Source organism: Pistacia vera, unplaced genomic scaffold (genome assembly GCF_008641045.1).
Source record: "Pistacia vera cultivar Batoury unplaced genomic scaffold, PisVer_v2 Contig754, whole genome shotgun sequence".
Classification (NCBI taxonomy): domain Eukaryota; kingdom Viridiplantae; phylum Streptophyta; class Magnoliopsida; order Sapindales; family Anacardiaceae; genus Pistacia; species Pistacia vera.
The window spans coordinates 309,622-325,630 of record NW_022196617.1 but is presented as its reverse complement, the minus strand read 5'-3'; positions in this window follow the sequence as shown (position 1 = coordinate 325,630).

Below are 16,009 nucleotides of genomic sequence, written 5' to 3'. Positions count from 1 at the left end.
TTGCATGTCTTACTATTTGCTCATTCAGTTGTGGAACTAAATATTATGTAAAAGATAGGAGCTAAACAAGCTTTTCCTGTCTTGGCATCAATTAGTGGAAGATTGTTGATGTTGAGAATTAAAAACACATATAACAATTATATTATTTGAAATGACAAGGACCAAAGTTATAATACTGAAACGATTGACCTTAAATATTAGTAAATTGAAACCATAAGGACAAAAAAGGAATTATTTGATTGTTGGGAAGAAGAAGTGATCTAATTTGCCTAAGTACATGAGTGGTGTTATCATTTACATACGAGTAGATAATATTTTAATTTAACACTTTATGATCATTGGCTCCTCACGCCATACAATTAAAATCATGGATAGACTCATGTTATGACTTGGAGTGAGTTGTCATTTTTACCAAACGAGAAACGAAATTTGAAGCCTAACCATAATGTCTTTTCTTAGCACACAATACTCCCTAACTAACTATTAAACTGTAGCTTGACTTGTTCACACTTTCTCTGCTTTCATTTCCATACATTAACTCCCTTAATTAAATTATCAAACTATATGAAATTATATAGTTGTATGTGAAATATATTAAATAATATATCTTCTCATATTAGCACAACATTAGCATAGCATTAGCACAACATTAGCATGACATTAGCACGACATATGCACAAAATATACACGACATAATTTAATACTTCCATTTATCATAACCTATGTGATAAAAATAACCCATTTGACATTTCTATCCCTATCGTCTATTTGGATTAAAAAATGGAAGCTAATTTTCAAGCACAAACAAATCATTCATTACAATCATTAGCAACTCTGGTTTATTATATACATGATCATTAATGAGGCATTTACAATAAAGCCTATAAATAAAGAGATGTCAAAGCTAGACTTGCCATCAATGATAGAAACTCCACATTTGTGCATGTATATGATGCACGAGCTAATTCAAATGAACCTATCATTTCTTATTAAATATTGCACTACTAGGAATCTAAACAATGAACTTTTCTAGATCTTTTTTCTTGTTTTCTTTCACTAGCTGTGATAATATTTATTAGTCTCAATCAACTTTTTTTAAGATAAAATTAGGGCTAGTAAAAGTAATTAGATACAATCCTGTCTTTGATACTATGATATCTGCTAATGCTCAAGGGATCATTGAAAATTGGAGCCCTACTACGCTTCAGTGCCTAGAGAGTGAGTATGTGTTTGTATACAATTTTTATTATCATTATAAGCAATTGGATTGTACAAGATATATATAATAGTTCAACACACATTTACGAGACACTACTAGGAAGCTAAACAATCACTACAACAAAAATGGCCTACGGTAACATGCAAAAAGTGTTATCGTAGATAATTCGTAGCATTTATAAAGATGCTATGATAACTCATGTTACTAAAAAGCAGACATTGGTAACACTTTTTGCATGTTACTAATCATTTCAGTAACTGTCATAAAATGTTGTTGTTAAGTATATTGTAGCACTTATTCGTAGTTACGAATGATTTTTGGTAACACTGCATAAATGCTATAAATAAGTTTTCTGTAACATTCTTAACCTGTTATAGTTTAATTTTCTGTAACATTATGAAAATACTATAAATAAGTTTTTTGTAACATTCTTAACCTGTTACAGTTTAGTTTTCTGTAACATTCTCAAAATATTATAAATAAGTTTTTTGTAACATTCTTAACCTGTTACAGTTTAGTTTTCTGTAACATTCTCAAAATACTATAAATAAGTTTTTTGTAACATTCTTAACCTGTTACAGTTTAGTTTTCTGTAACATTCTCAAAATGCTATAAATAAGTTTTTTGTAACTTTCTTAACATGTTACAGTTTAGTTTTCTGTAACATTATGAAAATGCTATAAATAAGTTTTCTATAACTTTCTTAACCTGTTACAGTTTAGTTTTCTGTAACATCTCAAAATGCTATAAATAAGTTTTTTATAACATTCTTAACCTGTTACAGTTTAGTTTTCTGTAACATTGTTAAAATGTTACAGAAGAGTTTTTAATAACATGTTAAAAGTGCTACCAAAGTATCATTCATTGCATTTAGTAAATTTTACAAAATTATTTTCCATAACATTTTGAAAGTGTTATCAATGTGTCTGTTATAGCATATATAAAAGTGTTATAGTTGTTATTTAAATAATACAAATTATAAACAATGATACACTGATTTTCCAAAAAATATTTCATCGATGGTAAACCTTCATATACAAAAAGTTTGCATAAATGCCTAATAAATAGGCACTCAACATCCTTTACATCCATAAAATCTAATATGCTTCATATATCATATCACATTTTGTAACATATAAACCTTCATACACAAAAAGTTTTATATATGCCTAACAAATATGCACCTATCATTTTTACATTATAATACCTAGATGATTGGAAAATTAACTATAAGCAATAGTTAATACCTTCCAATCATTCAAAGAATTCTAACAACAAAAACCATCATGCATACCATCTTCCATTCCAAAATGTACTTTACCAAAAGGGTACTCTTGCATTTTCACAACCTACAAAACCATCAATACAAAAAAAATCTTCAATTCCCATGTATATTCTCAAAGATGACAACACAAATATATTATAAATTCAAGAAAAGATTAAGACAAAAACACCCCAAATATTTAATGCAAAAGAAAGAGGAAAAGAACATGTTTAAATCTTCAACGTCACAATCACTAGTTCTAAAAAATGGCACCATATAAGTTTAAAAGAACATGTTTAAATATTCAACTTCACAATCACTAGTGCAAAAATGCCAACTGTAATTTTACAGTTTGCAAACTGCAGTCTACAATTTTACATACTGCAGTTTGCAAAATGCAGATTGTAGTTTGCAAAAATGCCAACTGCAAAATTGTAGACTGCAGTTTACAAACTACAGTCTGCAATTTTGCAAACTGTAGATTGCATATTGCAGTTTGCACACCATCAAGAATCTTTCTTCACTCAATTAAATAACAAAGAACACTTTATTATGTTATAGTGCAAAACCTTTAAAGTTTTACAAAGACAATAGAGTGACCTACTTAGATATATTTCATGTCATGCTACATAATTTAAATAAAAATTAAAAACTTCTGAAGATAGATCAAACTCTATACATAAATTGTGTGTTCATACAATTAAAACATTGAATACATATATACCTCAACATGAGCAAATTAAGATACTAACATAATGCATACCTCACTACCAGCTACACTAATGACATGAAGAGTATAACCTTGCCCAGAATTTCCTACATCCAATAATTTAAAAGAGCAACAGTAAGTTTCTAAGTTATACCTCAATCTCAATAGGAAATAATGAAGCCCAAACCGTATTTGAACTATACAGCATATAAACAAAATACACCATTTTACATGGGCAAAGTAATGATATTGCAATACTATAATGCAGAGTAAAAGAAAAAAAAACACAAAACAAAATATTCTCGGAAGTGAAAAAATAAGTATTTGATCATATGGTTAGTCAAACATTAATAAGAGGGAACTTGAATTATTTTCTCCCAGTAAATGAAGAAAAAGAGAAAAGAGATCTCACTTGCAACATAAACCAACTTCACATGTTACTAGACTCAAAACAAAATCGTATTAGGTACCTAAAATGGAAAAGAAGTTACCAAAAATTGTGTTCGAAAAGGTAGGACAACTTTGTCAGAAGGCTAAGCAACTGTACTCCCAATAGCATCTTCAATAAAAACCGTTTCGGATGCAGACCTCCACAAAAATGCATTAGGGACCTTGGCTATATCAATCCAAACTCTTATAGCATTAGGTCCAATAGGAACATGATGAACACGTATTTTTGGATCATCTGATGAGAAACGTCCTTTAGTTACTACTTCAGTAGACCCACTCCAATCAAGCAACTTGTATTTAGTTTTGTGGGGGATTGTTTTCACAATCTGCAACACCAAATGGATACAATAAAACAATTTCCATTCTCAAATGAAATGACTAAGGGAAAACGTATACATTTATTGACACAAAAACATCTTGATATAAAAATAATCTAACTGATACATCTTCGGATTCTTCAACTGTTTGTCTTTGACCCTGTAAAGTTCATGTGAGAATATGAGAAAAAAATACAAAGTATAATTATGAAATTAAAGAAAAGGTTTTAGTGATACTAGCCTGATTTTGATTCAAAGCTAGGTTGAGTAAGTCCTTCATATGGTTCATTTCCATTTTCATCTCCGCTTGCTAAAGAAAATCATTATTAATTCATACACATATGGAACTGTGTCTTTTAATCTTTTTCTTACTTATTCAGATGCACCCAATCCTTATTCATCATCATCATTACTTAATCTACACAATTATTAAAAGCCAAACAATACATGAATAATTATAGGTAAACATAACAAGAACATTATGAAAACAACGAAACATGAGTTGAATGTAACCAACATAATATGCAAATTCCATTGAACAACACAATAATGCTTACTCTCCAAATACTTAATGGTTGTAGCTTATTAACTCCAATCCTTCTTGTTGCAATAATCTTTAATGCCCTCTTGATATGGGACAAATTTCGATCTGCACAAACGGAAATACTATTACAATTTGACAAATACAATAAATTCATATTCAAATATGCACATGCAAACTGCAGTCTACAATTTTTTACTATAGTCTGCATTTTTGCAAGCTGCAGTCTGCATTTTTGTAAATTGCAGTCTGCATTTTTGCAAGCTGTAGTCTATGGTTTTGCAAGCTATAGTCTGTAGTTTTGCAAGCTGCAATTTGTAAACTGCAGTCTGCATTTGTGCAAGCTGCAGTATGCAAACTGTAGCCTGTAGTTTTGCAAGCTGAAGTTTGCAAACTGTAGCCTGCATTTTTGCAAGTTGCAGTATGCATTTTTGCAAACTACAATCTGCATTTTTGCAAACTGTAGTCTATATTTTTGCAAGCTTTTTGCAAACTGCAGTCTGCATTTTTACTCTGGATTTGTGTTTAATTTGGTTACTAGTTTAAATCTAAAAGCATGAGAAGCAGAGTGCATTAACAGAATATCAAGATTTTGAAGCAAAAAGTGAATTCAGGATATCCGAAAAAATAAAAGGCTTTACCGACCTTAGCCAACCTTTTCTCTTCAGCTTAAAAACTGTATCAACCAGATTTAACAAAGATACACTTACTTTAGATGGAGTCTACTGCATGAAAATCAATAATAAATATTACTAACATCTCCAAATATGCAATCAAAAAGAATAAGTCTCTCGAACAAGTAAATAACATAACATTTAAAAAGGCTAAAAGGAGTATACAAGAGGAGAACAGTAGAAGAAAAAACTAAAAATAGAAAATAATCCTCAACTCTAAAGCAAAGAAAACATCATATATGCTTAATTAACCAATCAAAAAATTACTTGAATCATCATCAATGGTACGACCCACCCTTTATCATCAATATTCTTATACTCAAAATCTTTAAGGTCATAACTGCATCTTCAGGATAGTACACATAAAATGCTAGTTAACATCTATATCAAGCTCCCAATGTCACTAAAATAGTCACTCCAAAAACCTTAAATCAACTACCATTGATTTTCTTTTGCGATCATAATTTTCTCAACCTTGCAACCAACGGCTCCCATTCCCCTGCTCCCAAAAGGAAATACATAAGATAGAGAGAAGAAAATGAATATGATGACAATGATAACTGCAGTCTGCATTTTTGCAAGCTGCAGTCTGCAAAAATGCAGACTGCATTTTGTAAACTATAGTTAAATAAACTAAATTTGACTAGCCATTGAGACGATTGCTTTAAGCTTAAAAGTTTCTACATTGCCACTTTTGACACAATTTTAATTCTAGCAAACAAAGCACAAAACAATAAACAGTAAATGCACAAAAAAAAGTAACAAATGTGAGGAAGGAGTGCAAGAGCGAAAAGAAGAATTGAAGGAACTAGAAATGACCTTTTTTACAGGCGGCCCTCCTCCCAGAGTTTGTGTACCCTGATGAACAACATACTCACTATCAAATAGCCAAAAAACGTAAGCAAACAACTAACAAGATTAAAAAAAATGAAGAAAATGATTCGCCTGAACCATAGCTTTACTGATTTGCCTCTTAAATGATGGGGGCTTCGATTTAGGATTCAATAGGTTATGGGTATTGGAGATTTTAAACTAAAAAATTGATGAAACCAATGATTTTCACTAGATTTTTCTAAATGAAGATGATTAAGTGTAGGGTATTTTGTTTGAGTGAGTAGCTTGGAAGAGTTGAAAATGCTCTAAGTGTAAGGTGGCTTCATTGAGATAACAAAAAAATTGTTATAGGGGGAAGTTTGTAGCTGAAATTTGAGTGAAGAAGTAAAATTGCAAAAATGGTGTGAAGAAGATGAGTGAATGAGGTATTAGGTATTCTTTTTTTTTTTTTTTTTTTGGGGGGGGGGGGGGGGGGGAGGGGGAATTTTGTTTGGCGGATATACAAGTTTTTCCCCGGTTAAAGTTTAATAAAATGGTAATAATTTTAAGTGTTATTATATTTTGATTTAGTAACACTTTTAAGTGTTACCATATTTTAATTTAGTATAATCAATATTATTTCAATACAGGCAAATTGCCTACGGGCCGGGAGGCGCTGCCCCTTGCACCCCTACCCATTGATCGGGCAACGAGACTCCCGAATGCGTATGCATGACCTCTTATTGTTGAAGTGGTGGACAACTCCAGCACTTGGGAGACGAAACGACACCAAAAAGTGATGAAATCACACTGAGAATTAAGGTGAAGAGTCAAGACAGTGAAATGGCTTTTTCAGGCGAGACTTCGAGTCAACCAAGCTTGGGGAAGGTAGGGAGTATGGACCAGCCCCTAAGATATCTAGAAGTTGCCGAAAATCTAAGAAATTAAAGTCATTGAGAAGATGAATGGTCACAGATGGAGGAAGCTTAATGGTCGTTGGAATCCATGAAGGTCTTACATGATGACGGCTGGCCATTGGAGAAGGAAAATGGTCGTCGAAGGTGGAAGTTGGACGGTCTCCGAAAAATGGATGAAGATGGGTGGACGTTTTTGGCTTTGCATAACCTTCCATCTTCCTTTTATACTATTTGTAAAAACATTTGAGTTTGGTCCCCACATGAATGAGATGTAACAAAGTAAAGCCCAAATAGTATAATTTGACCCCTAAACAATAAAAATGAGACCAAATCAACCTCATTTCATATTGACAGGAATAATATTTTGTTTTCCGGTAAATAATTAGGTTTATGGTAACACTTATAAAATGTTACTGTATTTTGATTATATGGTAACATTATAAAAAGTTACTATATTATTAGGTCTATTGTAACAATTTAAAAATGTTACTGTAGATATATTTTCCATAACATTTAAGAAAAAGAGTTACCATTGATATAAAATGTGTTACAAAAAGTTAAAGTGTTACATATAAAAATTGTTATCGTAACATTTTAACATCAAGTGTTACCATAGATAGTCTACGGTAACACTTTAATGAAAAGTGTTACTGTCCAGTGTTACCATAGGCCATTTTTGTTGTAATGAATGAACTTTTCTAGATCTTTTTTCTTGTTTCCTTTCGCTAGCTGTGATAATGTGTATTAGTCTCAACTAACCTTTTTTTAGATAAAATTGGGGCCGGTAAAAGTAATGAGATACAATCCTGTCTTTGACACTGTGATATCTGTTAATGCTCAAGGGATCATTGAATATTGGAGCCCTAGCTACTACTCTTCAGTGCCCAAAGAGTTAGTATGTTTTTGTATACAATTTTTATTATCATTACAAGCAATTGTATTGTACAAGATATCTATAATAGTTCAACACGCATTTACGGGTAAAACTCTTGTGATATTTAAATAGATCACTAGTAGCGTACCTTTAGGGTGCATTTGGTTCAGAGAATGTTATATTACTGGAAATGTTATATTAATGAAAAGATAGATTACCTTGAAGATTACTATAAATGTTTAGGGAAATGTGTTTGGTTGGTTGGAATAAATTGGTGGGTATGTTATATTAATATGTTTGGTTAGGAGGAATAAATTGGTGGGTATGTTATATAATTTACTAAATTGCCCTCCTTTTTAAATATTAATATAATATTATTTTTTGAATAATTTCTTTTAACCCCCTACATTTCAGATTTAGCTAAAACACCCCAGTAACAAAAAAAGTTTAAAACTTAACAAAAACACTCCCATCTACCCCAAGCCGCTGCCGACAGCCTGCCACCACTGCCGACAACGGCGAAAGTTGAGATTTGGCCATGAAAGGCCAAATATTTGGTCGTGAAATGATGGTCGTTTCATGGCCAAATCTGGCCTTTCACAGCCACAGATCTGGCCTGCGCACGAACGACCTAATATGGCCAATCATGGGCCATTCAGTTGCCTCCAACGGTGGTGGCCAGATCCAGCCACCACTCTCGGGTAATTTTGTATAATTTCAGGGGTATTTATGTTCTAAAAACTTTGAATGTAAGGATAAAATAATCAATTGGTATTTTTGTAAATTTTTTTAAAATAAGGGCATTATTGTCCTAAAATTTTAAATAATGGGTAAAATTGTAACAAAAATAAAATAACCAAGTAATCTTAAAATACCTAAGAAAATAGAGGTAATCAAATTACCTTCTATATTACCAACAGTACCTATTATTGGTATTGAAAAATTATCAGAATCTTATATTACTTGACAACCAAACATAGTAATCAAGTAATATAAAATAACATCACCTCAGTAATCCTATATAACCACCAACCAAACACACCCTTAGAGTTATATAGGAATATCCAAGATGACAGAATAAATAAAGTGGTCTATGATTATAAGCCACTGCCCGGTATTTAATTTCTCTAAACTTACAGAATTCACCTTATATATATAGTAGCTATAAAAATAGGTATCTAACATGCTGCAGATCTTACTAGTTGCTCATTTAGTTGTGGAACTAAATATTATGTAAAAGATGGAAGCTAAACAAGCTTTTCCTATTCTAGCATCAATTAGTGGATCAAAAACACATATAACAATCGACTTATGTTCTCTTTTAATGATACTACTTACTTACCAAAAAAATAAAAAACAAAAATTACATGCTAGGGAAAACAAAATGTTTGGTGGCTAACAACTTCAAGAATCTTAATATTAGTAGATGTTAGTTGTAAAATTACGGGTGCAATTTTGTGCTCTTTATTTTATGTTTTGAGTATCAATCTCATGATTACTTGTCCAATTTGTCACAGGCAAGGGAAGCTTGGGGGTGGTTAAGACCCTTGGTCCCAAGGTCATAGAGTTGGTGAACACATAAAAAAGTTGAAGAATTCTGGGTTTCAAATGTATATACACACACATTCTCAATACTATCTCCATGCAATTGTGTCTTGTGTTTACTAGATGTCATTCTTCTTACGTCTTGTTTCATGGATCCTTTCTTATAACAACTAGTGTCTTAGTAATATTGTTGAATGAGATGTAATTTATATTGTTGCCTCTCATATTTGGTAGGCCAGCCCTTTGATCATTTTTGTAAAAAAATAAGTCTAATTACATATCAGGATTTAGTGATTCGTGTAAGGACTATATGATAATGTTTTAGTTCTTCACTATCGTAAACTCTTCTAAGTTTTAGTTCGTATTCTTATGTATTAATTTACTTTATTCCCTTGCTTTAACTATTTCAAGTGTTGCACTTTGGATCCTTCTGATGCTTTTTTTACTGTTGTGGTCTTGTGAATGCTTGATCTGTAACTCCTTTCTATGTGGCTGAAATCTTGCATTGCACTTTGGAATATAACGTTGCTACTGTTGAAATAGATAATTTCGTTGTTAGATGCACTTGATTTTTCTCAGTCCATTAATGGCCGCAGATTTTTTATGTGTGCAGGTTGGATTTTTTAGATTTAGAAGTGATACTGATCTCTTTGAAATTGTGAAATGCAAGACAAGTGTTTCTGCTATTGAGGTAATGTAATCTATACTAGAAGAGTATGTTTTATAAATGGAATCTATTTCTCTCTCTCTCTGACACCCTTAATGCTTAATCATTTTATAAGTGTGTCAAGATTGAGGCTTGATGGTTATAAAATTTGTTTATTGAGAAAACTATAATCTGGCCTTTCAGGTGAGCCCAAAAGGTAAAGCAGTTTTCCACCACGTCGCCTGACCGTAGGATACGTGTATTTTGGTTCAGAACTAGTAAACTTAGAAGAGTTTATAATGAATCACAATCACTCGAGGTATATCAATTTGCTATAAAATTCTGGTAACAACATTTTATCCTTTGGGCCCAATGGGGATGGTCAAGTATCTTTTTTTTATTAGGTCGCCCAAGTTCTTAAAATAAGTGATGCTCCTTTATATCAACTAGAAGTTATTGATTTTGGGAGAAGAATGGCTGTTGAGAACAAAAAGTGCACCGCCACCAAATGCAATTTTCTATGAAAACTCTAATTTCCTTATATATGCAACCCCGTTTGGGATAAAAGTAATACATATTGCTCCATTTTTATAAAGATACAGAGATACTTGCTCTCTGTATTTTAGTTGTCTTAGCATCATCGATCATCGTCTTTATGTTTATTATTATATTCTTATTTCTTCCCTGATATTTATATCTGATAGGTAGTAAATTTACACATGATAAAGTGGCCCGAATCCTTGGGAAGGTGGAGAACAATGATAGGTTCTTGAGGATTGCTTTGTATCAAGGTGATCAAAGTAGTAAAAAGTTTAGAAAGATCCTAGCTGCTGCAGCAAATGCCAATGACAGCATAGAGCTTATAACAGATCCTACTCTCATGTGTTGTGCTTTCAAGAAGCATAGAATCTATTTATTTAGGTACGAGAGTACTTTGCTCAACTTTACTGTTTGCAAAATGGTTTCTAAATTTTGTTATCTTGTTACAATTAATCAATTATTTAGCAACATAAACAAAAACCAGAGCCATAAAAAAGTTTTACATAATGGACTTTTGTTCCATAGGACACATCAAGGGAGGTCATCTATGTCATTGTCACGGACATCTATTATTCATTTTAATTTTGAGGATCTACAAAACGGATTTGTTCAAGGTGGTTGGTGGGTAAGGTAAAACGATGGAAGAGCATATGGTGGGTAATTTTTTTTTTTACCCCTTTTTTGGAGATTTATGGTGGTGAGTTTACTTTTGAGGATTTGGGTATAGGGTGGTTGGTTGAGGTGGCTGTGGTGGTGGGTTTGGGGTGGCTAGTTGACATTGCATCTGTGTGTTTGTGTTTGTGTTTGGTTGTTGGACATTTTTAATTTTAGTTTATTATTTAAAAAGGGTCATTTTGATCTTTTCGCTTTTTACGCCAAGTTTGTTTGAAGAAAAAAAAAGGTGTGTATAATAGATTATTTAGAATAGTTTTTTTGAAAAAGTTGAGTTAGATTGTTATTATGATAATAGGATTTGAATTTGAAAATATGTTTGGTAAATTTTTTGAAAATATTTTCTAAAAATATTTATATTATTTATTAATCCCCTGTATTTGTTAATTTAGCTAAACACCTCTTACAATAAAAATTTTAAAATTAATAAAAACACTCTATCCACTCATTAAATGTCGGCAGCTAGCCACTATTAAATGTCGGCAACTGGCCACTACCGCCAGACGATGGCCGAAAGTCGTCGAAATGACGCACGACTGGCTAGATCTGGCTGGTAGTGCACCGATCAGGCATTTTTCGGCTAAATCTACTATGGATCTGACTGAAAATGGCTAGATTTATGGCCAATAATCTGGCCATTGACAACCATACCTTGGCCATCATTTGGCTATCAACAGCTAGATCTTTAGCCATAGATCTAGCATTTTTTGGTTAGATCTAGCCGAAAAATGCCAGATTGACGCACGACTGGCCACATCCAGCCGGTCGTGCGCCATTTCGGCCACCACCGCCGGGAATATGGGGTTGGGTGGGGATGTTTTTCTCAATTTATAAACTTTTATTGTTTTGGGTATTTAGTTAAATTAACAATTCTAGGGGATTGACAAAATCTAAATATTTTGAGTTGAATAGAATATGATTGGATTTTGAGAATATTGAAACAAATATGTATTTGGATAGGATTGGATAGGACATGATTTGAAATAATGAAACAAACACACCCATTTTTTAACAGTGTTTTTAGGGTTATGTTTGGGATTTCACTACTTTGTCTTTGTCAATCATAAAAGTTATACAGTTTACTAACTTCAAGGGTACCTTTTGTTATTTCCAATACCTTAGAGGGATTTCTGTAATTAGTTTAAACCTTAGGAGGTGGTGGAAAACCCCTTTATTTGTGAAATGCAAGACCAAGTCGACGAAATAATTAATTATTTGCATGAAACTTCTTTGAAATGATGATAACACAAAAACAAACAAAAATTAGGTGATCATAAAGTGTAATCTTTGTTGTATACGTAAGGATGCAAAACGAAACACCTAAACTTTTCTTGCTTTATCATTTTATATATAGAAATGGAAAAAAAAAAAAAACAAAAAAACGAAATAGGGAAGGTAAATGGTATGAAACTATCCATCATAAGTAAGAGAATATTTAATTTGTTAGGGCAATAGGGGCAATGTTACTGCTATCAGTGCAAAAATAATTGCAATATATATTTTAGTTTCAATACAAGGATTATAATAAGTTGCATTAAAGAGTTGACACTACCTTATACAATATTTGTATAACCTGGATTAGGTATATAGAATTGAAGTTACAGCAAAGACATAGGAACCTCCACCGAAATGAACCTCGTGTCATTGATTATGTCAATCGATTAGGTAACATTAAATAATAAATAATTTTATTGATATTTTTNCATTGCATCTGTGTGTTTGTGTTTGTGTTTGGTTGTTGGACATTTTTAATTTTAGTTTATTATTTAAAAAGGGTCATTTTGATCTTTTCGCTTTTACGCTAAGTTTGTTTGAAGAAAAAAAATGGTGTGTTTAGTAGAGTATTTAGAATAGTATTTTTGAAAAAGTTGAGTTGGGTTGTTATTATGATAATAGGATTTGAATTTGAAAACATGTTTGGTAAATTTTTTGAAAACATTTTCTGAAAATATTTAGATTAATTATTAATACCCTATATTTGTTAATTTAGCTAGACACCACTTACAATAAAAATTTAAAATTAACAAAAACACCCTACCCACCCATTAAATGTCGACAGCTGGCCACCACCGCCAGAAGATGGTCGGAAGTTGCTAGAATGACACACGATTGGCTAGATCTGGCCAGTAGAACGCCGATTTAGCCTTTTCCGGCCAAATCTACCATGAATTTGGCTGAAAATGGTCGAATCTACGGCCAACGATCTGGCCATTGACAACCATACATTGGCCATCGTTTGGCCGTCAACGACCAGATTTTTGACAATAGATCTAGCCTTTTTCAACTAGATCCACTATAGATCTAACCAAAAAATGCTAGATTAGAGCATGACTGGTCACATTCAGCCGGTCGTGTGTCATTTTGACCACCTTCAGGCGGTGGTGGTCAACTGCCAGGAATATGGGGGTGGGTGGGAGTATTTTTCTCAATTTATAAATTTTTAATGTTTGGGGTATTTAGTTAAATTAACAAACCTAGGGGGTTAACAAAATTTAAATATTTTGAGTTGAATAGAATATGATTGGATTTTGAGAATATTAAAACAAATATGTATTTGAATAGGATTGGATATGACATGATTTGAAATAGTGAAACAAACACACCCAAAGTTATTTTAACAGTGTTTTTAGGGGTATGTTTGGGATTTCACTACTTTGCTTTGTCAATCATAAAGGTTATAGCGGTTTAGTAGTTTACTAACTTCAAGGGTACCTTTTGTTATTTCCAATGCCTTATAGGGATTTCTGTAATCAGTTTAAACCTTAGGGGGTGACGAAAAACCCCTTAATGTGTGAAATGCCAGACGAAGTCGACGAAATAATTAATTATTTGCATGAAACTTCTTTGAAATGATGATATATATCACAAAAACAAACAAAAATTAGGTGATCATAAAGTGTAATCTTTGTTGTATACGTAAGGATGCAAAACGAAACACCTAAACTTTTCTTGCTCTATCATTTTATATATAGAAATGGAAAAAAAAAAAAATGAAATAGGGAAGGAAAATGGTATGAAACTATCCATCATAAGTAAGATAATATTTAATTTGTTAAGACAATAGGGGCAATGTTACTTCTATTAGTGCAAAAATAATTGCAATATTTTAGTTTCAATACAAGGATTATAATAAGTTGCATTAAAGAGTTGACACTACCTTATACAATATTTGTATAACCTGGATTAGGTATATAGAATTGAAATTACAGAAAGACATAGGAACCTCCACCCAAATGAACCTCGTGTCATTGATTATGTCAATCGATTACGTAACATTAAATAATAAATAATTTTATTGATATTTTTAATGAATAATACTAGATATACAAATTCTTTGTAATAACTATTTCATACAAATTAATGTATCCTAAAGTAAATAGATAAATTTATATATAAAGTTAACTTATTAAATGTTCAATAAATTGATATAGGTTATTCATATATATTAAAAAAGTTATACCACATCAAATTTTATATATAGTTCGTAGACATAACACCACTTCTTTTTAATTATTCACAAGAGATTTTTTTTTTTTTTTTGGTTTACCTTGGGAGTTTAAGCTAGTTTACGCCTCAACTAGTCTCCCGACCCCGAACAAGACTTTGGAAACAAGACAAGCCCTACGATTTGTGACCAACAATATTAGCAACCGTTCTTGTGATTTGAACCTGAGACCACCGGAAAAACAAACCCCTTGGCCCAAGCCTTTTACCATTTGACCAATCCATTGTTGGATATTCACGAGAGGTGATTATTCATGAGGTTGACAAAAGTTACACTAAATAAATTGAGGATTAATTTATCTAATTTACTTACAGGATGGACCACACAGTTTGTATAAAAGTGAGTAAAATGATATCTACGGCCGCAATAACCTAATGGAAGCCCAAGGAGTGTTGAAATAATCTTGTTTCAAATTCGCCATTCGTTTGAGACAAGGAGCTTCTCAGTATTTGTTCAAATCTTCAGCAACAGAAGAGAAGTAGAACCGGCCATCATAAGTTTCCGATGATGCCAACTCCAGTACAAGATTATGAAAAAGAATCGATACTCCTTTACTATTCCTGAGCTAATTTTGAATAATCCCATTTTTTTTACAAGTAAATCCACATCCTTGGAAGAGTTAAGAAGAAAATTCATGAGATCCACGCAGTCGTTTATGAAATTGTCTTGGCAATGACATTGGTCAAACGTCACAATATTTCTTAACACAAATTCCATGGCTGCGTCGATATTTATCTTCGGAATCTCCTACATTCCATTGTTGAATCTTATGTCAAATAAGTTTTTTCTCGAACTCACTTTGAACTTGACTCCAGTTTGATGTAGCACTGTCACACTCGGTATCCCAATATGCACAAGAGAATTTATGAGTAAGTTTGAGCATCGAAAGTATCTCAGCATTTTCCTCGGAGTAGATCGCTATATTGGCGAGTGTAAAAAATTCTTGGAGAATGAAGAATGGAAGCTGATTTTCGAGCACCAACATGTCATCTTTTAGGGAGTATCGGCCACGGTTTACTATAAACACGGTCATCAATGGGAACTTAAGCAAATATTCCCCAATAAGACATCAAAAACAAAGACAGCATCTATTAAATCATTTTCACAAAATCATGACTACTTATGCGTTCATTCTTCTTGATAAGATCTATGAAAAGCTGCCGGATTTTCAATGTCAATTGAAGCATCAACATCGCTTGTATATATCCATCTGGGTTTCAATGTCAGCTGAAGTTCTATTCTTTCATATGGACTTAAATTTACAAGGGCACACATTAAGATTTTATGTAAAGTGAATCAAAATTTGGATAAATAGAAAGAAGT